Source organism: Hyla sarda, chromosome 11, assembly GCF_029499605.1.
Source record: "Hyla sarda isolate aHylSar1 chromosome 11, aHylSar1.hap1, whole genome shotgun sequence".
NCBI classification, from domain to species: domain Eukaryota; kingdom Metazoa; phylum Chordata; class Amphibia; order Anura; family Hylidae; genus Hyla; species Hyla sarda.
Genome location: NC_079199.1, coordinates 23,786,693 through 23,810,893, shown reverse-complemented (window position 1 = coordinate 23,810,893; position 24,201 = coordinate 23,786,693). Strand labels below are relative to the sequence as shown.

General features: G+C 47.1%; 1 protein-coding gene across 1 annotated transcript in view; it reads right to left on the bottom strand.

Annotated features, from left to right (window-relative positions):
- Positions 1-15,133, bottom strand: part of EHD4 (EH domain containing 4) — a 64,468-nt gene extending 49,335 nt beyond the window's left edge. The window contains exon 1 of the mRNA XM_056545157.1: positions 15,105-15,133. The gene's annotated coding sequence lies outside the window, so the exon portion shown is untranslated. The remainder of the gene's footprint in view (positions 1-15,104) is intronic.
- Positions 15,134-24,201: the final 9,068 nt, after the last annotated feature.

The window sequence follows — 24,201 nt, the reverse complement described above, 5'->3', positions numbered from 1 at the left end:
ATCCTCCTATCCCGACCCATAATATGTGTACCAGGTATTGAAATATCTCCAGCCGTACGGAAGTTATGTGAGAACATACATTTCCCATTGATTTGCATGGGACTTTGAACAAAAACCCTGACCCTCACAAATGGGGGTAGTTAAGGGTTAAATTAACTATCCTATATTTTAAGTGGACATATAAGTAACATGTGACCAAGTATTATCAAAATATTTCCAACCGTTTGGGAGTTATGCGGTAACATATATTTCCCATAGACTTGTATGGGACTTTAAACAAAATACCCGCCCCTGGCAAATGGGGGTGAGTAAGGGTTAAATCACCTATTCTATGTTTGTTGTTGACATATAAGTAACATGTGGCCAAGTTTCATGTTAATATCTTTAGCCGTTTGGACATGATGCTGGAACATACACACTTACATACATACATTGAGTTTTATATATATATAGATTAACTGACCCAAAAAATGCACAATTTCGGACTTTGGAATTTTTTTTTTACATGTACGCCATCGACCGTGCCGTTTAGCTAACCTTATATTTTAATAGTTCGTACATTTACGCACGTGGTGGTACCACATATGATTATTTTTTTTAATTAATATATTAAAAAAAATAGGAATGGGGAGGTGATTCAAACTTTTATTGAGGGGGAGGGGCTTATTCACACTTATTCTATTTTTTTTAACCACTTTTTACTTTTTTTATTGCATACACTGATCAGTGCTATGCCATAGCATAGGATTGATCAGTGTTATCGGCGCTCTGCTGCTCCAGGCATGGAGCAGTAGATTGCCAAATGGACGATGAGGAGGTAGGTGAGGACCCTCCCGTCGTCCAGTAAGCTGATCGGGACATCGCAATTTTGCCGCTCAGCCTATCGCCGGCCGAGTCGGGACTTCGATGCGGCCGGTGATTGGCTGAGCGCAGTATGACTCGCCGATCACCAGCAACCAGGCAGAGGATCGCGGCGGAGACCGGAGCCGGTTACCGGAGACCCCGGGGGAGTGGAGGAAGGTATGTACATCTTTATATTTTTACTGCCGGCAGTATGGGGGACAATTTTTATATTCTGGAGTTCTCCTTTAAGTGGTTAAAAGGATATTCATGTTCATGTAGCTTTTTATTTTTTATTTTTCTACTGCTTTAAAAAAAAAAAAAAAAAAAAGTCAAACTTTATTTTAACAAAATACACGTTTAACCCCCTTAACAACTAGTGCCGTATATATACAGCACAGCCATGTGGCAGGTCTATGAAGCGAGCTAAGGGACTGAGCTCGCTTCATATCTATTCAGTCTCAGCTGCTATCAGCAGCCAGGATCAGGTCGATGTCTGGCATTAAAGGGGTTGTGCGCTGCCCTGACTTTGTGTGTGGGCTTCCGTGTTCGCGGCCGCCGGCGTGACGTCTCGCCCGGCCCCTCGCGACGTCTCGCCCGCCCCCTCTACCAAAGTCTATGGGATGGGGGCGTGACAGCGGTCACGCCCCCTTCCCATAGACTTTTGTTGAGGGGGCGGGCGAGACGTCGCGAGGGGCCGGGCGAGACGTCACGCCCACGAACACGGAAGCCCGCACACAGCGTTCGGAGTAACTTCTGGACGCTGTGAGCGGAGCTCCGAAAGTCAGAGCAGCGCACAACCCCTTTAACTGTTTAGATGCTGCGATCAACGTTGGTTGCAGCATCTAAAATGCTGAAAATGTACAGCCAGTATCTCAGCGGAGCTGATAGGGACCATCGTAGGGAAATTTCAATGTCCCTATCAGCTGAGAGGACGGCGAGAGGGCCCTTGCCATGGCAGGCTGGAGCAATAAAGCACCTATAACACTGATCAATGCTATGGCTTTGCTGTGTATTAAGGAGGAAGATGATCTAAGCAGCCATGGGTACCCTGGAGGAGAGTGGCTTAAGGTGGCCACCCATTGATTATAAATACAGTTTTATAATCCACCATTGGTGTCATTTTGGTTTGTCTACAGATGCAGTTTATAACAGTCCTGATTCTATAAAAAGTGGTATAAACCACAATCAGCCAGAACCTACAAGCCCAAAAACACATCTCACCTTCACAACAATACTAGTGGGCCAATGGGCTGTCAAATACCAGGGATGGATGTAAATCATAGTCCGGCCTTGAAGAAAACCATTGTCCTTTGCAGAAAACTGCTTGACATTGAAATCTACAGATCCCTAAGATCTTTCTGTAGATTACAATACAGTGGTCCCTCAAGTTACAATATTAATTGGTTCCAGGACGACCATTGTATGTTGAAACCATTGTATGTTGAGACCAGAACTCTATGGAAACCTGGTAATTGGTTCTAAAGGCACCAAAATTGTCATCCCAAAAAATTAGGGAAAAGTGAGAATTAAAGAAAAATAAGTAGGATAACTAATATAGATAAAGAAAATCCTTACATATAAAAGTATGAAAGATCTGCTGGGACCTGTAATCACTGTCTATGTCAGTGTTTCCCAAGCATGGAGCCCCCAGCTGTTGCAAAACTACAAGCCTTCGGCTGTCCGGGCATGCTGGGAGTTGTAGTTTTGCAACAGCTGGGGGAACCCTTCTTGGGAAACACTGGTCTATGTAGAGGACAGGAGCTTCTTCAGGGTCCTGTACAATACACAGTGTCCTGAAAAGGTAACATGGAGCCGACCTCACCTGGTGTCCAGAGGAGCAGGTAACCCTGGTACAGGTAAAATGTACAGAACATGTAATACCTCCCTGTACTGTAGGGGGCGCTACGAGACATCAGTCAGTGCATACGCTTCAGTAATACAGGGTTTTTACCAGAGAATGCCCATTCTGATTGGTCGTTTCTTCCAGCCATTGACACGTTTCACAGATCTGGACTGTCCATTGCATTGTATGTTGAGTCTGGTTTCAACTTACAATGGTCCAGAAAAGACCATTGTACGTTGAAACTATTGTATGTTGAGGCCATTGTAAGTTGAGGGATCACTGTATATTGTTTGGTCACCAGAGATGTACACCATGCTTTATATAAAGGAATAGTAATTCCTTTAGCCTCATGATATGGATACCATACTTAGACTATATATAAGGGATATATTATATTAGGGACTTATTAGGAATATAGGTTGAACTAGATGGACTCTTGTCTTTTTTCAACCTTATGAACTATGTTACTATAATGTCATCTTGTAGTTTAGGAAATAATTTTTATGGTATAATACAATGCTCCATGTCATCCTGCAAATATGGAAAACACACATAACATTGATATAGCCACAATATAGATTTTAGCTGCTATTTATTACTAGGAAAATAGATAAACTAGTGTTCCGGATGTGCCATAAAACATAACCTTTAATAACTCACATAAAAGATAAATAAATTGAGTGATGTACTAAGGTGAGAAACATAACAAAAAGCTTGATCTTATTGTCAGTAGAGAAATAAGTATCCAACTCAGATTTACCGCTGTTGGGCTACTTGATAATACAAAGCACACTATCAAAATTGATATGCACATCAAAAGGGATATGAACCTCTAGGTAACAAACAGAAAACCGCCGACGCGTTTCTACCACCCCGTAGGGGGTGGCGTCATCAGGGAGGTATCAATTCTTACTGTTAAACAATAGACCTTAATTGAACAGATAAAAACGTTATCTATAATGACTGGGACCTGTGAGGCACAACTGTTGTGCTAAACTGCCTGCAAAATGCTCTATTAAAGGGGTACTCCGGTGAAAACCTTTTTTCTTTTAAATCAACTGGTGGCAGAAAGTTAAACATATTTGTAAATTACTTCTATTAAAAAATCTTAATCCTTCCAGTACTTATTAGCTGCTGAATGCTAGAGGAAATTCCTTTCTTTTTGGAACACTGATGACATCACGAGCACAGTGCTCTCTGCTGACATCTCTGTCCATTTTAGCAACCGTGCATAGCAGGTGTATGCTAAGGGCAGCATGGTGGCTCAGTGGTTAGCACTGCTGCCTTGCAGTGCTGGGGACTTGGGTTCAAATCCCACTAAGGATAACAATAAATAAAGCGTTATTATTATTTATAATAAAGTCAGCAGAGAGAACTGTGCTCGTGATGTCATCAGAGAGCATTCCAAAAAGAAAAGAATTTCCTCTGTAGTATTCAGCAGCTAATAAGTACAGGAAGGATTAAGATTTTTTAATAGAAGTAATTTACAAATATGTTTAACTTTCTGCCACCAGTTGATTTAAAAGAAAAAAGGTTTTCACCGGAGTACCCCTTTAAGAGCTAATTCTAGCATATAGACCCTGTAGAGGAATAAAGAAACAGCTGCGGTATTGCATGTTGCTCAGTTTTGAGCTTAGTCAAACATATACACCCTGTAAGGGAATAAAAAGCAGACTGCAGAGTTGTCAGGTCTAGTCCTCCATTAGGTTGTCACAGTCCACAGTCCTAAAGATACAATAAAGAGCCAGGTCCTGACGATCCACGGTCCCGTTGGTTTTCGGAGCCCCGAGGAACAATCTGCTGCCAGCAGGAAGCCAGGTATGGATGGCACTCTCGGTCGGTGAAGCGAGATCGTGGCGTCTGTCGGCCATATCGCCCACTCCCATAGACATGCATTGAGGGGGCGGGGCATGACATCATGATGGGGCGGGGCTATGATGTCACAAGCTGCCGGCTCCAGCATTCGGAACAGTTTTAGACCGGTTTGTTGCACATGCATACATTGTTGTCCAATTTTTTTTCCCTTACATAAAGCCACTGTTTTACATTTATCCTTTTATGAGTGCTCCTACGAGGCGCTGCCTCTGGTCTTTCCCCTTTTTCCCATCCAGATGCCCGTAACACTGAACAGCAGCGGGCCTGTCTCACAGCGCTATGCATAGAGTGGCCAAAGTCTCCACCTCTGCATAGCTATTGGCCCATCAGGATCACATGACCGGCTTCCTGGCGATGTGTCCTGGTAACTGTCTCTGCTCATATGCGATCGCCGCTCTGACAGCAGCAATCTGCTTACCGTAACGCGCTCCTCCTCCGGTCTGATGCCCACATGTTTTGGAATTTACAACTTGTGATTATACTAACTTGACATTGGGGGAGATTTATCAAAACCTGTACAGAGGAAAACTTGTCCAGTTGCCCATAGAAACCAATCAGATCACTTCTTTCGTTTTTAACAAGGCCTCTGCAAAATGAAAGAAGCGAGCGGATTGGTTGCTATGGGCAACTGGACAACTTTTCCTCTGGACAGGTTTTGATAAATCTCCCCCTTTGTGTTTAATGTGTACCTAATATAGAACAAGTGTATTTTCTGTACTTTCATATAAACTTTGTAGATTACTTAGCTGCTTTTTCAGTCCTTGTACTAGTCTCCTCCCACTGTAATTGGCGCCAGTTTGTACTGCATATATACCTTCACTCTGTGTGTTGTATGTATACAGTGACTCCTCGACCTACGATGGCCCAGACACACGATCATTTCAACATGCGATGGCCTCTCAGAGGCCATCGCATGTTAAAGGCAGCATCAACATACGATGCTTTTGTATGTCGGGGCCATCGCATACACGGCTATCCGGCAGCGCAGACTGCTTCAGCTGCCACCGGATAGCCATTTACGGTGCCCCGTGTGGTCCACTGACGATCACTTACCTGTCCTCGGGGCTCCGGCGCGTCCTCTTCGGCGGCGCTCTCCATCGACGTCATCACGTCGCTGCGCACGCCGTCCCGTCATCCAATAGGAGCGGCGTGCGTAGCGATGGGATGGCGGCGAAGGAGAGCGAGGATGCCGGAGAAGAAGAGGCCTTCCCGGAGTGTCGGGGACACCTCGGGGACGCAGAGACAGCGATGGACGGCGACATCCCGGACAGCGGTGACGGTCCGGAGCGGCAGGGACAGGTGAGTACAACTTCCTCTAACAGTGGTCTACAACCTGCAGACCTCCAGATGTTGCAGAACTACAACACCCAGCATGCCCGGACAGCCGTTGGCTGTCCAAAGAAGCAGATAAGACTTAAAATGCTGGACTGAACTGTTGTTCAAGGCTGGGCCCAAAGCTGACAAGAGCTGGACTCTCACTCACTGAAGGACGGCTATATCATCATGCTGTAAGAACTTCATCTTTTGTTTTCTGAACTTGTCTTGCTAAACTCTCATATTTTTGTAACTGTATTTCATTTGTTTATTTTTATGCATAGCACTGTGCTACCTTTTATCAGATTAAATGTTTAATTAATCAGCTCTGGTCTTTGATCTCTAAATATAGGAGCTCACCTTTCTGAAGGCAGCTCTGGTGGAAACACGTTTATCTAAGGGTTAATTTGGTGACTTGCTGGGACTAGTAGTGGATACCCAGAGGTCTGGCGGCTTTAACCCTTGCACCATCACACTCTCTCTAATGTCTTGGCTGGACCGATAGGGTGTGATCGTGACACTACTATTCCACTCAAAGTATATAATTGGTAGCACAGTGGCCTGCCTAAATCTCATGACTACTAGTCCTAGCAAAGTCTGTGAGGAACCTACATCCCGGTTACCTCAAGAGCAACTGAATAACTGTAAAGACTGTTTCCTGAGAAGTTAAGTAAAAGTTCCAGTTATCTCATAATTCCTGCTGTGGACATTCCGTTAGTTATCTCCTGCCGTTTTTGGGACGGATGTCGGCAGAGCCTTCTGTACAAAACAACCTCACCCTGGCGTCAAGACAAATCAAGGGTTAATACCACCAGACCCCGTAACATCATTGCCTCACCCGGCACCACAGATGTGAGGGTCTACTGAAATGGGAGGCATTTTGGATGTATGCACTGCAGAGTATAAACCCATTGGGACTCAACAGACATCAGTGAATTACTGCACAGATAGGCAAGAGCTGGAGGCAACTGCGTGGGGACTAATTCTATAACAGCCCATATAGAATATAGCATCTCATTTTATTCATCATAAACTAAATACATATTTAGAGATCATGTACAGATAAGACCAGCATACATGCCAGTAAGTATCTTTTTCTCTTCCTCGATGTAATCAATGTCTGAGTATATTATTGCTATATGTACAGATTAGGCCCCTTTCACACTAGGGTTATGACACTGTAGTGTGACGGCCGTCGGGGAAGTGGCCGTGGAGAATAGTGGGAGAAAAAAATACCGCTAGCGCCGTCTTTTTCTCCCCCTATTCTCACTGAAAAACAGCGGTGCCAGGCGGACCCCATTGACTATACAGTAATGGGGTCCATTTGGACCTGTTGTTGCCCGTTGTGCCCCGTCAAAACGACGGCCGTCAAACTCCTTGACGGGGCGCAACAGTAGTGTGAAAGAAGCCTTACTTTTAGATTTGAGTGTTTTCAGCTTGTTTAATTTTTATCTATGCAGTCCTTCCCTTATAAGCCTAGGAGCCCCACTTATTATATGGTTTGATGAGGACATCTAGTGGTTGAATAAGGGAATTACCTCTATAATTTAATGAGGACATCTAGTGGTTAACTAAGGGAAATACCTCTACAGTTTAATGATGACATCTAGTGGTTAAATGAGGTAAATACCTTTATACCACAAGTGTGTTATTGCTTATCTACATACTTTTGAATAATGAATCCATTGTCTGGTTATTTTCTAAATATTATCTAGTCTTAAAGGAGTACTATAGTGTAAGACACTTATCCCCTATCCGCAGGATGTGACCGCTGGGACCCACCGCGATCTCCCATATGGGGAGTCGGCATTGCCGCGGCTGCGCGCGGCTACTGCGCGTGTCGTCGACCTCACTGAGGTCGACAACAAGCCCCCCCTCCCCACATATAACTCTATGGGAGAGGTGGGGATGCATGAACATCTCTGTCTCTCCCATAGAGATACATAGAGGGGGGGGGGGGTTGGCCCCCTCCATAGGGGATAAGTGTCTTACAATGCAGATCTCCTTTAAGTATTAGTTTATTAACTTAAATATATACATATTTAATATTATACCTAAATATGTATAAAATTAACATTATATATAATGTCATCCTGTAGTTTACAAAACAAGACATACACGGAGCGCTCCCTGTGTGGAATCAGTGGTGTCACCAAGGTTAGATGCTAGTAAGAAACTTTCTCACCCGGTAGGGTTGTACTCAAGAGGCACAACACTCAGAAGGGCATAGAAGGCGGTTAACTGCAGCGGCTTCCCATGTCGACTGATCGGCGTGAAGGCAGTGGGGGTTAGTGGTGAGGCGGAAAGTGGAAGCTGGTAATCGCGCTGTCAACAATGGAAGGAGAGTCCAAAATATTTTCATGGAGCACAGGAGAGAGCACAGAGGAGTCCAGATTCTGATGCCAGAGATGGCTTCCCTAAGAGCTGCAGCATTTGAAGAAGGAGGGACATTTATTGAAAATTGGGATCATTCCAATTGATGTAATCAGATCAGGTACATGTCACATTGTATTGTCCTCCCACAGATTTTTGCAGTTCAGAAACAATCCTGCTGTATCCAGTATTTAGTGGCCCTCATACAGCTCGACTACCAGTAGGCAGGACTTGGCCTTGTGACCCGGGAGCAGCCAGACGTCGCCCGACACCAGAGTTTAGGAAATCATTTTAAGGCATAATATTATATATGTCTGCCCTCTAAGACTTTACTTCTCTGTACGTCTTCTCCTCCCTGACCCTCCAATGAAGAACATTCCCGTGTCCTACGGCTCCTCACCTGCCAGCCCTATAAATACCTGGCCACCCACCTCACATACTCCTTGTCCTGCCCTCTGTATGGAGCCTCCTCCTAATTCTCCATGCACCCCCACAGACTCTCCTGTACCCACTGATATATGCCCCCTTCCCTTTCTGCCCCCCCTTATAAATGCCCTTCTGTTCTGCTCCCCTATTATAAATGTATTCCTCCCATTCTGTACCCCATAATAAATGCCCCCCTCCCTTCTTAATGTCCTCCCCTTTTTCCCCCCCATAAATACCCAAGTCCCCTTGCCCTCCTCCCTTTCTGTCCACCCTTTTAAATGCCTTCCTCCACTTCTGCCCCCTCATATAAATGTATTCCTCCCATTCTTGACCCCTTATAAATGCCCTCCCCCTTCTGTCCCCTATAAATACCCTCCTCCCCTTCTGTCCTCCTGTATAGACTTCTTTACTTCTCCTGTACCCCTAATAGATTCCTCCTCTTCTCCTGTGCCCTTTAAATACTTGTCCTCCTCTGCCCCTTAGATCCATCCTGTCCCTTCTTAAACACCCCTCTTCTCCTCTTAGCTAAAGTTTACCTCTCCTACCTCCACCTGCCACACCTGTGCCGGGACGTGATCAGCAGCGTTTCCAATCTCCACAAGTCCAAGACAAAAAGGATGTCAAGCACAAGATGTACAGAAAAGACTTGGAGGTCTTTATTGGAAAAACTTCATGTAGAACAAGTAACGCTGACACGTTTCGGACCTTGCAGGGTCATTAGTCATGGAATACGCAATAATAAAACTTATGAGTTTACTTCTCATGATCTTGTTACATTTTATAATCCTCCCAGTTCACTGCCCCCATCATGATAAACCACCCCCTGCCTTTATTTTTATTATTTATTAGCTTTCTACCTGTATTGCTCTGTATTTTCTGCTCAGTCTTAGTCAGATTCACAGACTGGGAAGGGGCGTTCCCCAGCAGGCGTGACATCATCTGAAGCCATACAGGGGAGAACTTCCTCCCTCACTCTGCTACACACAGTACTTTCAGTACTTATGAGCTGCTGAAGTTGAGTTGTTCTATTTTCCAAGTGCTCTCTGATGACACCTGTCTCGGGAACTGTCCAGAGTAGAAGCAAATCCCCATAGCAAACCTCTTCTACTCTGTGCAGTTCCCGAGACAAGCAGAGATGTCAGCAGAGAGCACTGTTGCCAGACAGAAAAGTACAACTCAACTTCAGCAGCTGATACTTATTGGAAGGATTAAGATTTTTTCAATACAAGTCATTTACAAATCTGTTTAACTTTCTGGAGCCAGTTGATCTATAGAAAAGTTTTTTCCTGGAATACCGCTTTAATCTTGATATCCTTAGGGATGATACCACTTATAGAAAGGTTATATATGACCCCACCAAACAAACAGGGTCAAGCAGCAGAGCAGCAGAGGGAATTGTTATGGGGGTTTTGGACAACAAAACTAAGGAATACTCGTATTTGGCACATCCCCAGTCTTCCACTCTCTCCCCAAGGTCCACAAGGGGATTCTCCCCCCCCCCCCCCTCCATCCCCAATGTGGACCATTGTAGCCGGCATTGGGTCTTTGGGAGAGAGATTGGGGGACTGGGTGGACAGTTACCTCCAACCTCTGACAAGAAAATTACCCCCACATTCCTAAGGGACACCAAACGTACTAGAAATCATGGACCAAATCCATTGGGACACAAGTTTTTCTTGGGCCACCTGTGACGTGGTAGCACTGTATACCTCCATTCCAAACCAAGAGGCCCTTGTGCCCAATCTCATCATTTACACATACACAGTAGGTATCCCCCTGGACTGAAGGAGTTTATTTTGACCAATACATAATTACAATAATATATATGCTGGCATAGCACTGACCAGTGTATGCAATCTATAAATTGCATTTAATAGTGCTCTATGGGGACTAAAAAAAATAAATAATTTTTTAAAATAAATAATAAATGTAAATTAACCCCTTCCCTAATAAAAGTCTGAATCACCCCCCCCCCCCTTTTTTTATATATGTAAAAAAAAGACCTTCCTTTATTAAAAACAAGACACCCCTTTTTCCCCCATTTAAAAAAATAAATAAATAAATAAACCCTGTCACATGACATAGAAAAAAAAAGTATCAGTAATCGTACTTTGTCTTAAAAAAATAATGGTATTGGGACATCCCTAGCTGTTAGTATGCCCCTTCTTTCCTCCTGCCCCAGTAATAGGTCCTTGGCTCTGTGTTGCCCCCTTGACTGCAGTTTGACCCCCACACTCCAACTCTCTCTGATGCAGCACTTGCTGTGGGCTACAAAGCCGCTGATGTCCCTTCTCCTCAAGCCCCCTTACTGACTTGCACTGCCTGCAGCCTAGCATAAATCCTAGAGAGCACTCCTGGTATCCTAGTCTGACCCTGCGGTGACAGTACTGTATGGAGGGGAATAGTATGAGACAGTATTATAAGCAGGGGCGCAGCACGTAGAAGGAACTATATTCAGGGGCACAGTATGTGACAGTATTACATTCAGGGGCAGAGTATGTGACAGTATTACATTCAGGGGCAGAGTATGTGACAGTATTACATTCAGGGGCAGAGTATCTGACAGTATTACATTCAGGGGCAGAGTATGTGACAGTATTACATTCAGGGGCAGAGTATGTGACAGTATTACATTCAGGGGCAGAGTATGTGACAGTATTACATTCAGGGGCACAGTATCTGACAGTATTACATTCAGGGCACAGTATGTGACAGTATTACATTCAGGGGCACAGTATGTGACAGTATTACATTCAGGGGCACAGTATGTGACAGTATTACATTCAGGGGCACAGTATGTGACAGTATTACATTCAGGGGCACAGTATGTGACAGTATTACATTCAGGGGCACAGTATGTGACAGTATTACATTCATGGGCACAGTATGTGACAGTATTACATTCAGGGGCACAGTATGTGACAGTATTACATTCAGGGGCACAGTATGTGACAGTATTACATTCAGGGGCACAGTATGTGACAGTATTACATTCAGGGGCACAGTATGTGACAGTATTACATTCATGGGCACAGTATGTGACAGTATTACATTCATGGGCACAGTATGTGACAGTATTACATTCAGGGGCACAGTATGTGACAGTATTACATTCAGGGGCACAGTATGTGACAGTATTACATTCAGGGGCACAGTATGTGACAGTATTACATTCAGGGGCACAGTATGTGACAGTATTACATTCATGGGCACAGTATGTGACAGTATTACATTCATGGGCACAGTATGTGACAGTATTACATTCAGGGGCACAGTATGTGACAGTATTACATTCAGGGGCACAGTATGTGACAGTATTACATTCAGGGGCACAGTATGTGGCAGTATTACATTCAGGGGCACAGTATGTGACAGTATTACATTCAGGGGCACAGTATGTGACAGTATTACATTCAGGGGCACAGTATGTGGCAGTATTACATTCAGGGGCACAGTATGTGACAGTATTACATTCAGGGGCACAGTATGTGACAGTATTACATTCCACTGAATACAATACTGCCACACATGCATACACTTCATATATACATATACACCCCTCTTATCCTCTGTGTCCACATCACCCCCCATAACCCCCGCCAAACCTCTCATCACCCCCATGACACCCCCCCCTGCACCTCTCATCACCCCCATAACACCCCCCCTGCACCTCTCATCACCCCCATGACACCCCCCCCTGCACCTCTCATCACCCCCATGACACCCCCCCCTGCACCTCTCATCACCCCCATGACACCCCCCTGCACCTCTCATAATCCCCAAGACGCACCCCCCCTGCACCTCTCATAATCCCCAAGACACCCCCCCTGCACCTCTCCTCACCGCCAAGACACCCCCCCCTGCACCTCTCCTCACCCCCATGACACCACCCCCCCCTGCACCTCTCCTCACCCCCATGACACCCCCCCCGCACCTCTCCTCACCCCCATGACACCCCCCCTGCACCTCTCCTCACCCCCATGACACCCCCCCCCTGCACCTCTCCTCACCCCCATGACACCCCCCCCCTGCACCTCTCCTCACCCCCATGACACCCCCCCCCCTGCACCTCTCCTCACCCCCATGACACCCCCCCCCCGCACCTCTCCTCACCCCCATGACACCCCCCCCGCACCTCTCCTCACCCCCATGACACCCCCCCCCCCCGCACCTCTCCTCACCCCCATGACACCCCCCCCTGCACCTCTCCTCACCCCCATGACACCCCCCCTGCACCTCTCATCACCCCCATGACACCCCCCCCCTGCACCTCTCATCACCCCCATGACACCCCCCCCTGCACCTCTCATCACCCCCATGACACCCCCCCCTGCACCTCTCATCACCCCCATGACACCCCCCCTGCACCTCTCATAATCCCCAAGACGCACCCCCCCCTGCACCTCTCATAATCCCCAAGACACCCCCCCCTGCACCTCTCCTCACCGCCAAGACACACCCCCCCTGCACCTCTCCTCACCCCCATGACACCACCCCCCCCCTGCACCTCTCCTCACCCCCATGACACCCCCCCCGCACCTCTCCTCACCCCCATGACACCCCCCCCCCTGCACCTCTCTTCACCCACATGACACCCCCCCCCTGCACCTCTCCTCACCCCCATGACACCCCCCCCTGCACCTCTCCTCACCCCCAAGACACCCCCCCTGCACCTCTCCTCACCCCCATGACACCCCCCCTGCACCTCTCCTCACCCCCATGACACCCCCCCTGCACCTCTCCTCACCCCCATGACACCCCCCCTGCACCTCTCCTCACCCCCATGACACCCCCCTGCACCTCTCCTCACCCCCATGACACCCCCCTGCACCTCTCCTCACCCCCATGACACCCCCCCTGCACCTCTCCTCACCCCCATGACACCCCCTCTGCACCTCTCCTCACCCCCATGACCCCCCCCCTGCACCTCTCATCACCCCCATGACACCCCCCTGCACCTCTCATCACCCCCATAACACCCCCCCCCTGCACCTCTCATCACCCCCATAACCCCCCCTGCACCTCTCATCACCCCCATAACACCCCCCCCCTGCACCTCTCATCACCCACATAACACCCCCCCTGCACCTCTCCTCACCCCCATGACACCCCCCCCTGCACCTCTCCTCACCCCCATGACACCCCCCTGCACCTCTCCTCACCCCCATGACACCCCCCCTGCACCTCTCATAATCCCCAAGACACCACCCCCCCTGCACCTCTCATAATCCCCAAGACACCCCCCCTGCACCTCTCATAATCCCCAAGACACCCCCCCTGCACCTCTCATCACCCCCATAACCCCCCCCCCTGCACCTCTCCTCACCCCCATGACCCCCCCCCCCCCTGCACCTCTCATCACCCCCATAACACCCCCCCCTGCACCTCTCCTCACCCTCATAACACCCCCCCCCTGCACCTCTCATCACCCCCATAACACCCCCCCTGCACCTCTCATCACCCCCATAACACCCCCCCTGCACCTCTCATCACCCCCATAACACCCCCCCTGCACCTCTCATCACCCCCATAACACCCCCCCCCTGCACCTCTCATCACCCCCATAACACCCTCCCTGCACCTCTCATCACCCCCATGACACCCCCCCCTGCACCTCTCATCACCCCCATGACACCCCCCCTGCACCTCTCATCACCCCCATGACACCCCCCCTGCACCTCTCATCACCCCCATGACACCCCCCCTGCACCTCTCATCACCCCCATAACACCCCCCCCCCTGCACCTCTCATCACCCCCATAACACCCCCCCCCTGCACCTCTCATCACCCCCATAACACCCCCCCCTGCACCTCTCATCACCCCCATAACACCCCCCTGCACCTCTCATCACCCCCATAACACCCTCCCTGCACCTCTCATCACCCCCATAACACCCCCCCCTGCACCTCTCATCACCCCCATAACACCCCCCCCTGCACCTCTCATCACCCCCATAACACCCCCCTGCACCTCTCATCACCCCCATAACACCCCCCCCTGCACCTCTCATCACCCCCATAACACCCTCCCTGCACCTCTCATCACCCCCATAACACCCCCCCCTGCACCTCTCATCACCCCCATAACACCCCCCCTGCACCTCTCATCACCCCCATAACACCCTCCCTGCACCTCTCATCACCCCCATAACACCCCCCCCCTGCACCTCTCATCACCCCCATAACACCCCCCCCTGCACCTCTCATCACCCCCATAACACCCCCCCCCCGCACCTCTCATCACCCCCATAACACCCCCCCCTGCACCTCTCATCACCCCCATAACACCCCCCCCCCTGCACCTCTCATCACCCCCATAACACCCCCCCCCTGCACCTCTCATCACCCCCATAACACCCCCCCTGCACCTCTCATCACCCCCATAACACCCCCCCCCCTATCATCACCCCCCCGGGCTAGTTTACTTACCCTGCCGCGGATCGTCGCAGCGGCGTGAGTCTTCTGCTGCTCCTGTCACTGCATGAGGAGGACGCTGGAGGACGTAAGCAGGGACAGGTCAGGTGATCGGAGTGGACGTCCGGTGCCGGCCCTACTTTGATTCTTAAGGGGCCCGCGCCCTACAAAAGGTAATTTAATTGAAATGTGTGGGCCCCCCGAAGTGCCCCGTCGCTACTGGATGTGCAAGCACCGGCTCTGCTCGGGACCCCAGCCAGCTCGGGGCCCCAAGCAATTGCTTGGTTTGCCGGTCCGGTAGCGACGGGCCTGAACGCTATAGTACTTCACAATATAAGGGGTCTTCCGAGCAAAGGTTACATATCCCATAGTGCACACCCCCTAAAATGTCACTTTCATTGATATATGTGCTTTAAGATTTCCCCAAAGTGTGAATTAAAACATATGACAGGGTAATATCCTGTGAATTGGGGAGAGCAAGGTGCACACCAAGCCAGTGGTCCCCTTACCTGGTGAAGGTGGCACACCATGTCAGTGGTCCTTTTACCTGGTGAAGGTGGCACACCATGTCAGTGGTCCTCTAACCTGATGATGGTGGCACCATGCCAGTGGTCCTCTAACCTGATGAAGGTAGCACACCATGTCAGTGGTCCTCTAACCTGATGATGGTGGCACCATGCCAGTGGTCCTCTAACCTGATGATGGTGGCACCATGCCAGTGGTCCTCTAACCTGATGATGGTGGCACCATGCCAGTGGTCCTCTAACCTGATGATGGTGGCACCATGCCAGTGGTCCTCTAACCTGATGATGGTGGCACCATGCCAGTGGTCCTCTAACCTGATGAAGGTGGCACCATGTCAGTGGTCCTCCTACCTGGTGAGGGTGGCACACCATGTCAGTGGTCCTCTAACCTGATGATGGTGGCACCATGCCAGTGGTCCTCTAACCTGATGAAGGTAGCACACCATGTCAGTGCTCCTCTTACCTGATGAAGGTGGCACACCATGCCAGTGGTCCTCTTACCTGATGAAGGTGGCACAGCATACCAGTGGTCCACCAACCTTATGAAGGTGGCACCATGCCAGTGGTCCTCTTACCTAATGAAGGTGGCACCATGTCAGTGGTCCTCTTACCTAAAGAAGGTGGCACCATGTCAATGGTCCTCTTACCTAAAGAAGGTGGCACCATGTCAGTGGTCCTCTTACCTTATGAAGTTGGCACCATGTCAGTGGTCCTCTAACCTTATGAAGTTGGCACCATTTCAGTGGTCCTCTTACCTTATGAAGGTGACACCATGTCAGTGGTCCTCTTACCTTATGAAGTTGGCACCATTTCAGTGGTCCTCTTACCTTATGAAGTTGGCACCATGTCAGTGGTCCTCTTACCTTATGAAGTTGGCACCATGTCAGTGGTCCTCTTACCTTATGAAGTTGGCACCATGTCAGTGGTCCTCTAACCTTATGAAGGTGGCACCATGCCAGTGGTCCTCTTACCTGATGAAGGTGGCACCATGTCAGTGCTCCTCTTACCTGATGAAGGTGACACCATGTCAGTGCTCCTCTTACCTGATGAAGGTGACACCATGTCAGTGCTCCTCTTACCTGATGAAGGTGACACCATGTCAGTGCTCCTCTTACCTGATGAAGGTGGCACCATGCCAGTGGTCCTCTTACCTGATGAAGGTGGTCTTGCCCGTGCTGTACTCCCCCACCAGCAGGACCATGGGCAGGTTCTTGAAGTCCGCCTCCTCCAGAGCCGGGGAGTGGAACTCATGGAAGCGGTAGTGCTCCTCCAGAGGCAGCAGCTTCCCGGTGTACAGGGACTGGAGGCCGCCGGCCACCGTCTGCAGAGAATCCATAGAGGACCAGATCCTCCGGAGCGTCCCGGCCGTCCTGATCCAGCTCAACATGTCGGCGTCTTGTCCCCAGCAGGCGGGCTGTGCAATGATGGGGCATGTGCCAGGCAGGAGCAGGTGCTGCACAGCGTGGTGATGTAAACTGCGGCTCAGCTGAAACGCGCGCACAACCCCCCAACAACCAATAGCAGGGGCGGGTGTGCGCACCAATCACTGAGCATTTCCACCAGCCTCCCAGTAATTGGACAATCCAGGACACGTGTCCCAGATCCAACTGGTCAGCGAGCTCTAGCTGTAGACTGCAGCGTCACCTGCGGCCTACACTGGGAATGAAGCGCGACCGCTGGTGCCAAATATTCTACAGAAATGACCTCTGTAATACCAAAAAAGTAACAAGGGCACACAATGCAAAGTATGTAGTATAGCTAGGCAAAGAGACAGGCAGGCACTACTACTATACAGTGGTCCCTCAAGTTACAATATTAATTGGTTCCAGGACGACCATTGTATGTTGAAACCATTGTATGTTGAGACCAGAACTCTATGGAAACCTGGTAATTGGTTCTGAAGCCTCCAAAATGTCATCCAAAAATAGGAAAAAGTTAAAGAAAAATAAGTAGATAACTAATACAGAAAAAGCAAATCCTTACATATAAAAGTAATAAAGATCTGCTGGGAGCTGTAAATCACGGTCTATGTCAGTGTTTCCCAAGCAGGGAGCCTCCAGCTGTTGCAAAGCTACAACTCCCAGCATGCCTGGACAGCCAAAGGCTGTCCGGGCATGCTGGGAGTTGTAGTTTTGCAACAGCTGGGGGCACCCTGGTTGGGAAACACTGGTCTATGTAGAGGACAGGAGCTTCTTCAGGGTCCTGTACAGAACACGCAATGTCCTAAAAAAGTAACATGGAGCCACCCTCACCTGGTGTCCAAAGGAGCAGGTAACCCTGGTACAGGTAAAGAGTACAGAACATGTTGTATCTCCCTGTATTGTAGGGGGCGCTACCAGACACCAGTCAGTGCATGCACTTCAGTAATACAGGGGTTTTACCAGTAAAATGTCCATTCTGATTGGTCGGTTCTTCCGGCCATTGACACGTTTCACAGATCTGGACTGTCTGTACATTGTATGTTGAGTCTGGTTTCAACTTACAATGGTCCAGAACAGACCATTATATGTTGAAACTATTGTATGTTGAGGCCATTGTAAGTTGAGGGATCACTGTATAATTACCCCAAAGAAAACACTATATATCAAGTGATAGCAAGATATAGCGTGATAGTGATACCGTCTTCGGCCCCTTTCACACTACAGGTATCATCCTGCTTTTTTACTGCCGTTATTTTACAATAACTGATGACAAAAAAACAAATGCAATAACTGATGACCATCATCCGTTATTTTTAACCCCTTAAGGACCAAGCGTTTTTCAGTTTTTGCATTTTCATTTTTTCCTCCTTACCTTTTAAAAATCATAACCCTTTAAACTCTGCACCTAAAAATCCATATGATGGCTTATTTTTTGTGCCACAAATTCTACTTTGCAGTGACATCAGTCATTTTACCCAAAAATCTACGTCGAAACGGGAAAAAAAATCATTGTGCGACAAAATTGAAGAAAAAACAAAATTTTGTAATTTTTGGGGGCTTCTGTTTCTATGCAGTACATTTTTCGGTAAAAATGACACCTTCTCTTTATTCTGTAGGTCCATAAGATTAAAATGATCCCCTACTTATATCGGTTTGATTTTGTCGCACTTCTGGAAAAAATCATAACTACATGCACAGAAATTAATACATTTAAAATTGTCCTCTTCTGACCCCTATAACTTTTTTATTTTTCCGCATATGGGGCAGTATGAGGGCTCATTTTTTGCGCCGTGATCTGGAGTTTTTATCGGTACCATTTTTGTTTTGATTGGACTTTTTGATCGCTTTTTATTCCTTTTTTATGTTATAAAAAGTGACCAAGAATAATTAGAGTTCGACATTTACGCACGCGGCGATACCACACGTTTATTTTTATTTGTATATTTTTTATATGGAATTTGGGAAAAGGGGGGTGATTTAAACTTTTAATAAGGAAGGGGTTAAAGTGTGTTTTTTTTAAACTTAATTTTTTTACACTTTTAGTCCCCTTAAGGACTTAAGATTCCTCATACATAGAACCACATTGATCTGTGTGCTCTGCGCCCTGCCAGGCTTTATCATTCAGAGCACCGGAGCCGCAGCAGCAGGAGAGGTAAGCCCTCCGGCTACCTCCACAGTGGATTGCCCCCCCACCCCCACGATCGCGCTGCGGGGGGGCGATCCACCCCACTGGACCACCAGGGACAGGATAAAGGCAGCTTTAGATGCTGCTGTCAGCTTTGACAGTGGCGATCTAAAGGGTAAATAGCCGGCCGTGGCGATCGCTGCATGTCGGCTATTAACACCGGCCCCCAGCTACAGGAATCAGCTGGGGGGGCCGGTCGATATGACACAGGCTCGAGTCAGGAGCCTGCGTCATACACCGTTAACGGCCATCGGACGAGTATAGACGTCCATGGTCGTTAATGGGTTAATGTTTTTTTCCTTAAAAGACATGATGTTGTTCATCTGTTATCATCCGTTATTACCAGTTACATCCGTTTTTTATTTATTAGGTTTTTAACCCTTTTTTTTTTGTAAAACTGTACTGAGCATGCTCAGTACAAAAAACGGATGTTAAAAAAACCTGACAATAACTGATGATAACGGATGTTATTTTTGAATGTTTCCCGTTCCCATAGACTTCAATGTTATATTTTACCGTCTGGGTTTTAAAGGACAACTGCAGTGGTAAACATTTATATATATGCCCGTGCCTCAAAAATAAACAAAATAAACTCATACATACCTTCCTACGAGCCCCCGTTGGTCCGGCACAGGCCTCACGGTCCGGCAGTGCTGACCTCATTCCACTTCCTGGGGACGGGGACGCCGCAGAGCCGTCGGTGTATCACCGGTCGTAGCAATGTCCCGCCCCGGTCGGTGATAGGCTGAGTCCACTGTCATGTATAAAGCCGGCCAGAGCTCCTTACATGACAGTGGGCTCAGCCTATCAAAGACCAGGGCGGGACATCACTGCGGCCGGTGATACGCCAACGGCTCTGCGGCATCCCCGTTCCCAGGAAGTGGAATGAGGTCAGCACTGCCGGACCGTGAGGCCTGTGCCGGACCAATGGGGGCTCGTAGGAAGGTATGTATGAGTTTATTTTGTTTATTTTTGAGGCCCGGGCATATATAAATGTTTACAACTACAGTTGTCCTGCAACCATTTTTTTGCTGCACCAAAAATGAGCGCATGCACCGTCTTTTGTGCTGGCAAAAATAACTGACATTAGTAAAAACGGACATGCCTGATGCAAAAGGATGTTCAAAAAATCCCATTGACATGAATGGGATTTTTTTACGGCCGTTTTCAGGACTTTTTGCCGGGAGTAATAACGGAGGTTTTGCAGGATGAAAGGGGCCTAATAGAGACAGAATCTGGAATGCACTCACTGTTTAAAAATGTTTTTTCGTGACATATTCTACTTTAACATAGTGGTAAATTTTCTTCGGTATTTGTATCCTTTTTTGATGAAAAATCCCAACATTTCATCAAAGTTTTGCATTTTTCTAACTTTGAAACTCTCTGCTTGTAAGGAAAATGGATATTCCAAATAAATTATATATTGATTCACAAATACAATATGTCCACTTTATGTTGACATCATAAAGTTGACATGTTTTTATTTTTTAAATACATCAGAGGACTTCAAAGTATAGCAGCAATTTTCAAAAATTTCACGAAAATTTCAAAATCTGAAATTTTCAGGGACCAGTCAAGTTTGAAGTGGATTTGAGGATCCTTTCTGTGAGAAATACCCCATAAATGACCCCATTATAGAAACTACACCCCTCAAAGTATTCAAAATGACATTCAGAAAGTTTGTTAACCCTTTAAGTGTTTCACAATAGTAGCAACTTGGAGGAGAAAAATCAAAATCAGCATTTTTTTACACTGACATGTTCTTGTAGACCCATATTTTTTATTTTTACAAGGGCTAAAGGGAGAAAAAGCCCCCTAAAATTTGTAACCCAATTTCTCTCGGGTAAGGAAATACCTCATATGTGGATGTAAAGTGCTCTGTGGGTGCACTAGAGGGCTCAGAAGAGAAGGAGCGACAATGGGATTTTAAAGAGCGAATTTTGCTGAAATGGTTTTAGCGGGGCATGTCACATTTAGGAAACCCCCATGGTGCCAGAACTGCAAAAAACACCCCACAAGGCATACTATTTGGGAAAATACACCCCTCAAGTAACGTAACAAGGGGTACAGTGAGCTTTAACACCCCACAGGTGTTTGATGAATTTTTCAATAAAGTTGGACGTGAAAATTAAAAATGTTATTTTTTTCACTAATATGCTGATGTAACCCAACATTTTTCATTTTCACAAGGGGTAATAGGTGAAAATGTCCCCCAAAATTTGAAACCCCATTTCTCTCGACTAAGGAAATACCTCATAAGTGGATGTAAAGTGATCTGCGGATGCACTAGAGGGCTCAAAAGGAGGGAGCGACATTGGGCTTTTGGAAAGCAAATTTTGCTGAAATAGTTTTTGTGGGGCATGTCTCATTTAGGAAGCCCTCATGGTGCCAGAATAGCGAAAAACACCCCACATGGCACACTATTTGGGAAACTACACCCCTCAAGGAACATAACAAGGGGTACAATGAGCCTTAACACCGCACTGGCGTGACAGATCTTTGTAACAGTGGGCTGTCCAAATGAAAAATTAAGTTTTTCATTTTCACGGACCACTGTTCCAAAAATCTGTCAGTCACCTGTGGGGTGTTAAGGCTCACTATACCCCTTGTTATGTTCCGTGAGGGGGGTAGTTTCCGAAATGGGGTCACATGTGGATGTTTATTTTTTTGCGTTTTTGTCAGAACCACTGTAACCTGCAGCCTCCCTGTGCAAATCACCAGTTTAGGCCTCAAATGTACATGGCGCTCTCTCACTCCTGAGCCTTGTTGTGCACCGCGCAGAGAATTTTACGTCCACATATGGGGTATTTCCGTACTTGGGAGAAAGTGTGTTACAAATTTTGGGGGTCTTTTTTTCCTTTTACCTCTTTATGAAAATGAAAAGTATGGGGCAACACCAGCATGTTAGTGTAAAAAAAAAAAAAAAATTACACTAACAGGCTGGTGTAGACCCCAACTTTACCTTTTCATAAGGGGTAAAAGGAGAAAAAGCCACCAAAAATTTGTAGCGCAATTTCTCCCGAGTACGGAGATACCCCATATGTGACCCTAAACTGTTGCTTTGAAATACAACAAGGCTCCGAAGTGAGAGAGCGCCATGAGCATTTGAGGCTTAAATTAGGGATTTTCATAGAGGTGTACCCGGATGCAAACGTTACACTTCCCTCCTCCACCAAAAATACTGTACGTCAGTTTTCCCCAAACAGGGCGCCTCCAGCTGTTGCAAAACTGCCCACATGCCTGGACAGTCAATGGCTTTCCGGGAATACTGGCAATTGTTATTTTGAAGCTTGAGGCTCCATTTTGGAAAAACTGACGTACAAGACATTTTTTATTTTTATTAGGGGGGGGGCACAGTGTAAGGGGTGTATATGTAGTGTTTTACCCTTTATTATGTGTTAGTGTAGTGTTTTTAGGGTACATTCACACGGGCAGGAGTTTACAGTGTGTTTCCCGCTGCAGCGGAATATTTTCCGCATCTCAAACTTGAAGCGGGAAGCTTGCTGTAAACCCCGCGTGACTGTACCCTGTACATCCACATGGGGGGGAGGGAACTACAACTCCCAGCATGCACTGACAGACCGTGCATGCTGGGAGTTGTAGTTATGCAACAGCTGGAGGCACAGTGGTTGGGATTGGGAAACACTGAGTTGGGTAACAGACTACCGCAGTGTTTCCACACCACTGTCTGTTTCCTAACTCAGTGTTTCCCAACCCGTGTGCCTCCAGCTGTTGCAAAACTACAACTCCCAGCACGCATGGTCTGTCAGTTCATGCTGGGAATTATAGTTTTGCAAATACAGGAGAGACACGGGTTGGGAAACACTGATAGAAGTAATATACAAATCTATATATTTATATAATCATTTTTATAATAACGTCTCTCTACACTTGTGAACAGTATTCACACATTATTTCATATATCTATTTCTTTTTACATAAATTTTGCTTTCTAGGGAACTGATCCAATGATTCCATTCAGTGTTTTTACTATTACTTAGTCATTTGTGGGATTCGTGCTCCTATAAAAAGACAATTGTTCATGACAAACATTATGACTACTGAGGAAAGGGTTGCATTATATAACCCTGAAACGCATCTAGTCCTGTATGCATAGCCACTGGCATAAACGCTATTTATGAACTGTCCATGACTAATGGCTAGTTACCTTCTGTGAACCTGCAAACTACAGGTAGATCGCTGTACCTCCATGTACTGTAGGGGGCGCTTCCAGACACCAGTCAGTGCATGCACTTGAGTAATACAGGGGTTTTACCAGTGAATATGCATTCTGATTGGTCAGTTCTTCAAGCCATGTATGTTGAGTCTGGTTTCAAGTTACAATGGTCCAGAAAAGACCATTGTTAAAAATATTGTAACAAGAGGCCATTGTAAGTTGAGGGACCATTGTGTGTGTGTATATATATATATATATATATATATATATATATATATATATATACACACACACATTATATAAACTACTCCAAGGAAATGTTGTTAATAAATAATGTGGGGGAGATTTATCAAAACCTGTGCAGAGGAAGAGTGGTGAAGTTGCCCATAGCAACCAGATCGCTTCTTTCATTTTTAAAGAGGCCTGGGAAAAATGAAAGAAGCGATCTGATTGGTTGCTATGGGCTACTACACAACTCTACCTCTAGACATGTTTTGATAAATCTTCCCCTATGTGTGTGTATATATATTGTGAGAAGGTGAATGGTATGGTGGTTGATGGTCGGTATGTGTCACCAAGGCTCCTGGCCTTTGTGAAGTAAGAGCCGGTATTTAGTCAGTGTCTGTGCTGCGATGCAGACTGACACTGCTGCTGTAGTATGGCTGGAAAGCCAATCCGGAACGGCTCTTACTGGGAATGGTCAAATGTTGGGTGGGGGCCATTCCCCACAATCCAGACCGCCTTTTGTTGGCCTTAAAGGCAGCCTGCTCCACCAGCTGAGGGGAATTTTGCATGTTGCAGCTCA